Source organism: Stegodyphus dumicola, chromosome 8 (genome assembly GCF_044657685.1).
Source record: "Stegodyphus dumicola isolate Sdum_Otavi_A_Nest chromosome 8, ASM4465768v1".
In the NCBI taxonomy this organism is placed as follows: Eukaryota; Metazoa; Arthropoda; class Arachnida; order Araneae; family Eresidae; genus Stegodyphus; species Stegodyphus dumicola.
The window spans coordinates 167,423,398-167,436,156 of NC_140775.1; positions in this window are offsets into that span (position 1 = coordinate 167,423,398).

The window sequence follows — 12,759 nt, forward strand, 5'->3', positions numbered from 1 at the left end:
TTCTTAATTCGAATTATATGGAAAATAAGGATCTTACCAAATACTTCACTTCTTAGTTTTTAACAAACTATTCAAAGTAATATGATAGAGAAGCTTAGAATTGAAATAATCAGAAAAGGAGATGTAACGGTAAATGTAATATATTATATTTTATCCGAAAGGAAAAAGAACAGGAAGATATTTAAAATTAATGGTAATGTAGACTAAATTAATATACCAGGAAGATAATAAATATTTCAGATTCTAATCTGGTTGGACATAAATAACATTTATATGAAAGACCTATCTGTGTCAATTTCATGGCGTTAAGTCAAACAGCAAGCCTTAAAATCCGAACTAATTATTCGAACAGATGTCCAATTACGTGTTCTTCCTCAGGCTTGTTCTAATGTGTATAAAAGGGATCAAATTATTTCAACTCTAGTTTTAAGCGTTCCGGACATCAAAATAGTAGAAACAAACGTGCATTTTATGAAATTCTTAATTACCTAGTCAAATGAAGGGTAACTATATGTTGTTTCTCTACGTAGTTTGAAACATCTTTCAAATTCACAAAACAGATTGAGCTGAGTATCCTGACAGAGGTTAGAGTTTAACTGATTTGAGTCTTGCTGCAGAGGTATAAATTATTTGCACTAAATTCCTCACTTGCGTTCTATATACTGTAAATATCACGTAAAATTCAGCAAACAATTCGTACAAGCTAAACACCTCTATAAAAAAAACCGAGTATTTAGAAGTCGAAATTATTTATCGATTTCCTGAGGCAGAAATTGCACTCGAGCAGGAATGATACCTAAATATTAAAAATTTCGACGATAAAAATTACTTTAAAACTTATTCACAAATGTTTTTAAAAATAAATTTATTTCAGCGTCTATTGCGTACACACATCAATAGAGTTTGAATGTTTTTTGGACAGTGTTGCGGTTCCGATTGACCACTAAGAAACCAGAAGGTGATTTCAATAATCGCAATCAGTTGCAAATTAAGCTAACAAAACGATGATGCCGTTTATTAAGCTCTTCCGGCTAGATAGGAATTACTGTCGGGTAAAGCAATTAGTACAGGAATTAGGGCTTTGCGTAAAGCGCTTTTAATAAGGTAGAACTCAAAGCAGGCTTATGTTTAAAATTCCGCATGATTTTAAGTGAAATAAGGAGGAACTAAATACCTTCAGCGGCAGCCGCAGCAGCAGCAGCGGCGGCGGCAGCTGCAGCAGCTCCTTCACCTTCTCCTCCAGCTCCACGTCCTGCTGCAGCAGTAGAGGCAGCAGCGGCACCGCCAGCACCCTCTCCACCTCTTCCTCCGTAACCCCCTCGTCCAGCAGCGGCTGCAGCAGCGGCAGCGGCAGCAGCAGCTCCAGCGTCTCTTCCTTCACCGCCCATACCACGTCCTGCTCCACCGGCAGATGCAGCAGCAGAAGCACCGCCCTCACCTCCGTAGCCACGACCGTATCCTCTGCCTCCATACCCTTTAAATGACACGAAGATTTTATTTTAGGGTCAAACAACGTTAGTAAACATACTAAACCTTATTCATAATTCGACGAACAATCGTTTCGATATTGTCCTGACACTTAATTAAGGAAACGGTCAATTGTTAAAAATCAGTATTATGAAATTTGAGTTTTTCGGCCATAAAATCACATCATGTTGGGTTACCTAAGAAAAGTTTGTTTTTCATGCGTGTCATTCTCGTAAAAGTTAACTTAACTTGCTTTGCGGATTTGATCGTTAAATAGTAAGTATGGGATTGACGTTAAATAACACTTCCGAGTACCTAAACGTACAAGATACTTAAGAAATATCATATGGTTAGGGACAAAGAATCTCTACAGTAATATCAATTAATATGTTATGTATAAATGTTTTATTTGACAGCTGCATCCACCATAAATAAAAGTTTTAATCTCCGAAGAAATTAAGGCAATATTTAAAAAAAAAATTGGAAGTTTTGAGATCGATGTTTTAAAATATACCTCCTTAATTCGAATTATATGGAAAATAAGGATCTTACCAAATACTTCACTTCTTATTTTTTAACAAACTATTCAAAGTAATATGATAGAGAAGCTTAGAATTGAAAAAATCAGAAAACGAGATCTAACGGTAAACGTAATATATTATATTTTATCCGAAAGGAAAAAGAACAGGAAGATATTTAAAATGAACGGTAATGTAGATTAAATTAATATACCAGAAAGATAATAAATATTTCAGATACTAATCTGGTTGGACATAAATAACATTTATATGAAAGACCTATCTGTGTCAATTTCATGGCGTTAAGTCAAACAGCAAGCCTTAAAATCCGAACTAATTATTCGAACAGATGTCCAATTACGTGTTCTTCCTCAGGCTTGTTCTAATGTGTATAAAAGGGATCAAAATATTTCAACTCTAGTTATAAGCGTTCCGGACATCAAAATAGTAGAAACAAACGTGCATTTTATGAAATTCTTAATTACCTAGTCAAATTAAGGGTAACTATATGTTGTTTCTCTACGCAGTTTGAAACATCTTTCAAATTCACAAAACAGATTGAGCTGCGTATCCTGACAGAGGTTAGAGTTTAACTGATTTGAGTCTCGCTGCAGAGGTATGAATTATTTGCACTAAATATCTCACTTGCGTTCTATATACTGTTAACATCACGTAATATTCAGCAGACAATTCGTACAAGTTAAACACTTCCATAAAAAAAAGGAGTATTTAGAAGTCGAAATTATTTATCGATTTACTGAGGCAGAAATTGCACTCGAGCAGGAATGATAGCTAAATATTAAAAATTTCGACGATAAAAATTACTTTAAAACTTATTCAGAAATGTTTTTAAAATTAAAATTTATTTCAGCGTCTATTGCGTACACACATCAATAGAGTTTGAATGTTTATTGGACAGTGTTGCGGTTCCGATTGACCACTAAGAAACCAGAAGGTGATTTCAATAATCGCAATCAGTTGCAAATTAAGCTAACAAAACGATGATGCCGTTTAGGAAGCTCTTCAGGCTAGATAGGAATTACTGTAGGGTAAAGTAATTAGTACAGGAATTAGGGTTTTGCGTAAAGCGCTAAGGTAGAACTCAAAGCATAAAATTCCGCATGGTTTTAAGTGAAATAGGGCGGAACTAAATACCTCCAGCGGCAGCCGCAGCAGCAGCAGCGGCGGCGGCAGCGGCAGCAGCTCCTTCGCCTTGTCCTCCAGCTCCACGTCCTGCTCCAGCAGCAGAGGCAGCTGCGGCACCGCCAGCACCCTCTCCACCTCTGCCTCCGTAACCACCTCGTCCAGCAGCGGCTGCAGCAGCAGCTGCGGCAGCGGCAGCAGCAGCTCCAGCGTCTCGTCCTTCACCGCCCATACCACGTCCTGCTCCACCAGCAGATGCAGCAGCAGAAGCGCCGCCCTCTCCTCCGTAGCCACGACCGTATCCTCTGCCACCATACCCTTTAAAAGACACGAAGCTTTTATTTAAGTGTCAAACAACGTTAGTAAAGATACTAAACCTTATTTATATTTCTACGAACAATCGTTTCAAAATTGTTCTGACAGTTAAGTTGGGAAACCGTCAATTGTTCGAAAACAGTGTTATCAACTTTGTTTTTTTCGGCCATAAAATCACACTATGTTGAAATACCTAATAAAAGTTTGTTTTTCGTACAGTAATATCAATTCATATGTTATGTATAAATGTTTTTTTAGACAGCGGCATCCACCATAAAAAAAAAGCTTTAATCTCGCAACAAATCAAGGTAATATTTAAAAAAAAAATAGGAAGATTTGAGATCGAAATTTTAAATTATACCTCCTTAATTCGAATTATATGGAAAATAAGGATCTTACCAAATACTTCACTTCTTAGTTTTTAACAAACTATTCAAAGTAATATGATAGAGAAGCTTAGAATTGAAATAATCAGAAAAGGAGATGTAACGGTAAATGTAATATATTATATTTTATCCGAAAGGAAAAAGAACAGGAAGATATTTAAAATTAATGGTAATGTAGACTAAAGTAATATACCAGGAAGATAATAAATATTTCAGATTCTAATCTGGTTGGACATAAATAACATTTATATGAAAGACCTATCTGTGTCAATTTCATGGCGTTAAGTCAAACAGCAAGCCTTAAAATCCGAACTAATTATTCGAACAGATGTCCAATTACGTGTTCTTCCTCAGGCTTGTTGTAATGTGTATAAAAGGGATCAAAATATTTCAACTCTAGTTGTAAGCGCTTCGGAAATCAAAATAGTAGAAACAAACGTGCATTTTATGAAATTCTTAATTCCTTAGTCAAATTAAGAGTAACTATATGTTGTTACTCTACGTAGTTTAAAACATCTTTCAAATTCACAAAACAGATTGAGCTGCGTATCCTGACAAAGGTTAGAGTTTAACTGATTTGAGTCTTGCTGCAGAGGTATAAATTATTTGCACTAAATTCCTCACTTGCGTTCTATATACTGTAAATATCACGTAAAATTCAGCAAACAATTCGTACAAGCTAAACACCTCTATAAAAAAACCGAGTATTTAGAAGTCGAAATTATTTATCGATTTCCTGAGGCAGAAATTGCACTCGAGCAGGAATGATAGCTAAATATTAAAAATTTCGACGATAAAAATTACTTTAAAACTTATTCACAAATGTTTTTAAAAATAAATTTATTTCAGCGTCTATTGCGTACACACATCAATAGAGTTTGAATGTTTTTTGGACAGTGTTGCGGTTCCGATTGACCACTAAGAAACCAGAAGGTGATTTCAATAATCGCAATCAGTTGCAAATTAAGCTAACAAAACGATGATGCCGTTTATTAAGCTCTTCCGGCTAGATAGGAATTACTGTCGGGTAAAGCAATTAGTACAGGAATTAGGGCTTTGCGTAAAGCGCTTTTAATAAGGTAGAACTCAAAGCAGGCTTATGTTTAAAATTCCGCATGATTTTAAGTGAAATAAGGAGGAACTAAATACCTTCAGCGGCAGCCGCAGCAGCAGCAGCGGCGGCGGCAGCTGCAGCAGCTCCTTCACCTTCTCCTCCAGCTCCACGTCCTGCTCCAGCAGTAGAGGCAGCAGCGGCACCGCCAGCACCCTCTCCACCTCTTCCTCCGTAACCACCTCGTCCAGCAGCGGCTGCAGCAGCAGCAGCGGCAGCAGCAGCTCCAGCGTCTCTTCCTTCACCGCCCATACCACGTCCTGCTCCACCGGCAGATGCAGCAGCAGAAGCACCGCCCTCACCTCCGTAGCCACGACCGTATCCTCTGCCTCCATACCCTTTAAAAGACACGAAGATTTTATTTTAGGGTCAAACAACGTTAGTAAACATACTAAACCTTATTCATAATTCGACGAACAATCGTTTCGATATTGTCCTGACACTTAATTAAGGAAACGGTCAATTGTTAAAAATCAGTATTATGAAATTTGAGTTTTTCGGCCATAAAATCACATCATGTTGGGATACCTAAGAAAAGTTTGTTTTTCATGCGTGTCATTCTCGTAAAAGTTAACTTAACTTGCTTTGCGGATTTGATCGTTAAATAGTAAGTATGGGATTGACGTTAAATAACACTTCCGAGTACCTAAACGTACAAGATACTTAAGACATATCATATGGTTAGGGACAAAGAATCTCTACAGTAATATCAATTAATATGTTATGTATAAATGTTTTATTTGACAGCTGCATCCACCATAAATAAAAGTTTTAATCTCCGAAGAAATTAAGGCAATATTAAAAAAAAAAAAATAGGAAGTTTTGAGATCGATGTTTTAAAATATACCTCCTTAATTCGAATTATATGGAAAATAAGGATCTTACCAAATACTTCACTTCTTATTTTTTAACAAACTATTCAAAGTAATATGATAGAGAAGCTTAGAATTGAAAAAATCAGAAAAGGAGATCTAACGGTAAACGTAATATATTATATTTTATCCGAAAGGAAAAAGAACAGGAAGATATTTAAAATGAACGGTAATGTAGATTAAATTAATATACCAGGAAGATAATAAATATTTCAGATACTAATCTGGTTGGACATAAATAACATTTATATGAAAGACCTATCTGTGTCAATTTCATGGCGTTAAGTCAAACAGCAAACCTTAAAATCCGAACTAATTATTCGAACAGATGTCCAATTACGTGTTCTTCCTCAGGCTTGTTCTAATGTGTATAAAAGGGATCAAAATATTTCAACTCTAGTTATAAGCGTTCCGGACATCAAAATAGTAGAAACAAACGTGCATTTTATGAAATTCTTAATTACCTAGTCAAATTAAGGGTAACTATATGTTGTTTCTCTACGCAGTTTGAAACATCTTTCAAATTCACAAAACAGATTGAGCTGCGTATCCTGACAAAGGTTAGAGTTTAACTGATTTGAGTCTCGCTGCAGACGTATAAATTATTTACACTAAATTCCTCACTTGCGTTCTATATACTGTTAACATCACGTAATATTCAGCAGACAATTCGTACAAGTTAAACACTTCCATAAAAAAACGAGTATTTAGAAGTCGAAATTATTTATCGATTTACTGAGGCAGAAACTGCACTCGAGCAGGAATGATAGCTAAATATTAAAAATTTCGACGATAAAAATTACTTTAAAACATATTCAGAAATATTTTTAAAAATAAAATTTATTTCAACGTCTATTGCGTACACACATCAATAGAGTTTGACTGTTTTTTGGACAGTGTTGCGGTTCCAAGTGACCACTAAGAAACCAAGAGGTGATTTCAATAATCGCAATCAGTTGCAAATTAAGCTAACAAAACGATGATGCCGTTTAGGAAGCTCTTCAGGCTAGATAGGAATTACTGTAGGGTAAAGCAATTAGTACAGGAGTTAGGGTTTTGCGTAAAGCGCTAAGGTAGAACTCAAACCAGGCTTATGTTTAAAATTCCGCATGTTTTTAAGTGAAATAGGGCGGAACTAAATACCTCCAGCGGCAGCCGCAGCAGCAGCAGCGGCGGCGGCAGCGGCAGCAGCTCCTTCGCCTTGTCCTCCAGCTCCACGTCCTGCTCCAGCAGCAGAGGCAGCTGCGGCACCGCCAGCACCCTCTCCACCTCTGCCTCCGTAACCACCTCGTCCAGCAGCGGCTGCAGCAGCAGCTGCGGCAGCGGCAGCAGCAGCTCCAGCGTCTCGTCCTTCACCGCCCATACCACGTCCTGCTCCACCAGCAGATGCAGCAGCAGAAGCGCCGCCCTCTCCTCCGTAGCCACGACCGTATCCTCTGCCACCATACCCTTTAAAAGACACGAAGCTTTTATTTAAGGGTCAAACAACGTTAGTAAAGATACTAAACCTTATTTATATTTCTACGAACAATCGTTTCAAAATTGTTCTGACAGTTAAGTTGGGAAACCGTCAATTTTTCGAAAACAGTGTTATCAACGTTGTTTTTTTAGGCCATAAAATCACACAATGTTGAAATACCTAATAAAAGTTTGTTTTTCGTAGAGTAATATCAATTCATATGTTATGTATAAATGTTTTATTAGACAGCGGCATCCACCATAAATAAAAGCTTTAATCTCGCAACAAATTAAGGTAATATTTAAAAAAAAATAGGAAGTTTTGAGATCGAAATTTTCAAATATACCTCCTTAATTCGAATTATATGGAAAATAAGGATCTTACCAAATACTTCACTTCTTAGTTTTTAACAAACTATTCAAAGTAATATGATAGAGAAGCTTAGAATTGAAATAATCAGAAAAGGAGATCTAACGGTAAATGTAGTATATTATATTTTATCCGAAAGGAAAAAGAACAGGAAGATATTTAAAATTAATGGTAATGTAGACTAAATTAATATACCAGGAAGATAATAAATATTTCAGATTCTAATCTGGTTGGACATAAATAACATTTATATGAAAGACCTATCTGTGTCAATTTCATGGCGTTAAGTCAAACAGCAAGCCTTAAAATCCGAACTAATTATTCGAACAGATGTCCAATTACGTGTTCTTCCTCAGGCTTGTTCTAATGTGTATAAATTTGATCAAAATATTTCAACTCTAGTTGTAAGCGCTTCGGAAATCAAAATAGTAGAAACAAACGTGCATTTTATGAAATTCCTAATTCCTTAGTCAAATTAAGAGTAACTATATGTTGTTACTCTACGTAGTTTAAAACATCTTTCAAATTCACAAAACAGATTGAGCTGCGTATCCTGACAAAAGTTAGAGTTTAACTGATTTGAGTCTTGCTGCAGAGGTATAAATTATTTGCACTAAATTCCTCACTTGCGTTCTATATACTCTAAATATCACGTAAAATTCAGCAAACAATTCGTACAAGTTAAACACTTCCATAAAAAAACGGAGTATTTACAAGTCGAAATTATTTATCGATTTCCTGAGGCAAAAATTGCACTCGAGCAGGAATGATAGCTAAATATTAAAAATTTCGACGATAAAAATTACTTTAAAACTTATTCAGAAATGTTTTTAAAAATAAATTTATTTCAGCGTCTAATGCGTACACACATCAATAGAGTTTGAATGTTTTTTGGACAGTGTTGCGGTTCCGATTGACCACTAAGAAACCAGAAGGTGATTTCAATAATCGCAATCAGTTGCAAATTAAGCTAACAAAACGATGATGCCGTTTATTAAGCTCTTCCGGCTAGATAGGAATTACTGTCGGGTAAAGCAATTAGTACAGGAATTAGGGCTTTGCGTAAAGCGCTTTTAATAAGGTAGAACTCAAAGCAGGCTTATGTTTAAAATTCCGCATGATTTTAAGTGAAATAAGGAGGAACTAAATACCTTCAGCGGCAGCCGCAGCAGCAGCAGCGGCGGCGGCAGCTGCAGCAGCTCCTTCACCTTCTCCTCCAGCTCCACGTCCTGCTCCAGCAGTAGAGGCAGCAGCGGCACCGCCAGCACCCTCTCCACCTCTTCCTCCGTAACCACCTCGTCCAGCAGCGGCTGCAGCAGCAGCAGCGGCAGCGGCAGCAGCAGCTCCAGCGTCTCTTCCTTCACCGCCCATACCACGTCCTGCTCCACCGGCAGATGCAGCAGCAGAAGCACCGCCCTCACCTCCGTAGCCACGACCGTATCCTCTGCCTCCATACCCTTTAAAAGACACGAAGATTTTATTTTAGGGTCAAACAACGTTAGTAAACATACTAAACCTTATTCATAATTCGACGAACAATCGTTTCGATATTGTCCTGACACTTAATTAAGGAAACGGTCAATTGTTAAAAATCAGTATTATGAAATTTGAGTTTTTCGGCCATAAAATCACATCATGTTGGGATACCTAAGAAAAGTTTGTTTTTCATGCGTGTCATTCTCGTAAAAGTTAACTTAACTTGCTTTGCGGATTTGATCGTTAAATAGTAAGTATGGGATTGACGTTAAATAACACTTCCGAGTACCTAAACGTACAAGATACTTAAGAAATATCATATGGTTAGGGACAAAGAATCTCTACAGTAATATCAATTAATATGTTATGTATAAATGCTTTATTTGACAGCTGCATCCAGCATAAATAAAAGTTTTAATCTCCGAAGAAATTAAGGAAATATTTAAAAAAAAAATAGGAAGTTTTGAGATCGATGTTTTAAAATATACCTCCTTAATTCGAATTATATGGAAAATAAGGATCTTACTTCACTTCTTAGTTTTTAACAAACTATTCAAAGTAATATGATAGAGAAGCTTAGAATTGAAAAAATCAGAAAAGGAGATCTAACGGTAAACGTAATATATTATATTTTATCCGAAAGGAAAAAGAACAGGAAGATATTTAAAATGAACGGTAATGTAGATTAAATTAATATACCAGGAAGATAATAAATATTTCAGATACTAATCTGGTTGGACATAAATAACATTTATATGAAAGACCTATCTGTGTCAATTTCATGGCGTTAAGTCAAACAGCAAGCCTTAAAATCCGAACTAATTGTTCGAACAGATGTCCAATTACGTGTTCTTCCTCAGGCTTGTTCTAATGTGTATAAAAGGGATCAAAATATTTCAACTCTAGTTATAAGCGTTCCGGACATCAAAATAGTAGAAACAAACGTGCATTTTATGAAATTCTTAATTACCTAGTCAAATTAAGGGTAACTATATGTTGTTTCTCTACGCAGTTTGAAACATCTTTCAAATTCACAAAACAGATTGAGCTGCGTATCCTGACAAAGGTTAGAGTTTAACTGATTTGAGTCTCGCTGCAGACGTATAAATTATTTGCACTAAATTCCTCACTTGCGTTCTATATACTGTTAACATCACGTAATATTCAGCAGACAATTCGTACAAGTTAAACACTTCCATAAAAAAACGAGTATTTAGAAGTCGAAATTATTTATCGATTTACTGAGGCAGAAACTGCACTCGAGCAGGAATGATAGCTAAATATTAAAAATTTCGACGATAAAAATTACTTTAAAACATATTCAGAAATATTTTTAAAAATAAAATTTATTTCAACGTCTATTGCGTACACACATCAATAGAGTTTGACTGTTTTTTGGACAGTGTTGCGGTTCCAAGTGACCACTAAGAAACCAAGAGGTGATTTGAATAATCGCAATCAGTTGCAAATTAAGCTAACAAAACGATGATGCCGTTTAGGAAGCTCTTCAGGCTAGATAGGAATTACTGTAGGGTAAAGCAATTAGTACAGGAGTTAGGGTTTTGCGTAAAGCGCTAAGGTAGAACTCAAACCAGGCTTATGTTTAAAATTCCGCATGTTTTTAAGTGAAATAGGGCGGAACTAAATACCTCCAGCGGCAGCCGCAGCAGCAGCAGCGGCGGCGGCAGCGGCAGCAGCTCCTTCGCCTTGTCCTCCAGCTCCACGTCCTGCTCCAGCAGCAGAGGCAGCTGCGGCACCGCCAGCACCCTCTCCACCTCTGCCTCCGTAACCACCTCGTCCAGCAGCGGCTGCAGCAGCAGCAGCGGCAGCGGCAGCAGCAGCTCCAGCGTCTCTTCCTTCACCGCCCATACCACGTCCTGCTCCACCGGCAGATGCAGCAGCAGAAGCACCGCCCTCACCTCCGTAGCCACGACCGTATCCTCTGCCTCCATACCCTTTAAAAGACACGAAGCTTTTATTTAAGGGTCAAACAACGTTAGTAAAGATACTAAACCTTATTTATATTTCTACGAACAATCGTTTCAAAATTGTTCTGACAGTTAAGTTGGGAAACCGTCAATTTTTCGAAAACAGTGTTATCAACGTTGTTTTTTTAGGCCATAAAATCACACAATGTTGAAATACCTAATAAAAGTTTGTTTTTCGTAGAGTAATATCAATTCATATGTTATGTATAAATGTTTTATTAGACAGCGGCATCCACCATAAATAAAAGCTTTAATCTCGCAACAAATTAAGGTTATATTTTAAAAAAAAATAGGAAGTTTTGAGATCGAAATTTTCAAATATACCTCCTTAATTCGAATTATATGGAAAATAAGGATCTTACCAAATACTTCACTTCTTAGTTTTTAACAAACTATTCAAAGTAATATGATAGAGAAGCTTAGAATTGAAATAATCAGAGAAGGAGATCTAACGGTAAATGTAGTATATTATATTTTATCCGAAAGGAAAAAGAACAGGAAGATATTTAAAATTAATGGTAATGTAGATTAAATTAATATACCAGGAAGATAATATATATTTCAGATTCTAATCTGGTTGGACATAAATAACATTTATATGAAAGACCTATCTGTGTCAATTTCATGGCGTTAAGTCAAACAGCAAGCCTTAAAATCCGAACTAATTATTTGAACAGATGTCCAATTACGTGTTCTTCCTCAGGCTTGTTCTAATGTGTATAAATTTGATCAAAATATTTCAACTCTAGTTATAAGCTTTCCGGACATCAAAATAGTAGAAACAAACGTGCATTTTATGAAATTCTTAATTACCTAGTCAAATTAAGGGTAACTATATGTTGTTTCTCTACGCAGTTTGAAACATCTTTCAAATTCACAAAACAGATTGAGCTGCGTATCCTGACAGAGGTTAGAGTTTAACTGATTTCAGTCTCGCTGCAGAGGTATAAATTATTTGCACTAAATTCCTCACTTGCGTTCTATATACTGTTAACATCACGTAATATTCAGCAGACAATTCGTACAAGTTAAACACTTCCATAAAAAAACGGAGTATTTAGAAGTCGAAATTATTTATCGATTTACTGAGGCAGAAATTGCACTCGAGCAGGAATGATAGCTAAATATTAAAAATTTCGACGATAAAAATTACTTTAAAATTTATTCAGAATTGTTTTTAAAAATAAAATTTATTTCAACGTCTATTGCGTACACACATCAATAGAGTTTGACTGTTTTTTGGACAGTGTTGCAGTTCCGAGTGACCACTAAGAAACCAAGAGGTGATTTCAATAATCGCAATCAGTTGCAAATTAAGCTAACAAAACGATGATGCCGTTTAGGAAGCTCTTCAGGCTAGATAGGAATTACTGTAGGGTAAACCAATTAGTACAGGAATTAGGGTTTTGCGTAAAGCGCTAAGGTAGAACTCAAAGCAGGCTTATGTTTAAAATTCCGCATGTTTTTAAGTGAAATAGGGCGGAACTAAATACCTCCAGCGGCAGCCGCAGCAGCAGCAGCGGCGGCGGCAGCGGCAGCAGCTCCTTCGCCTTGTCCTCCAGCTCCACGTCCTGCTCCAGCAGCAGAGGCAGCTGCGGCACCGCCAGCAACCTCTCCACCTCTGCCTCCGTAACCACCTCGTCCAGCAGCGGCTG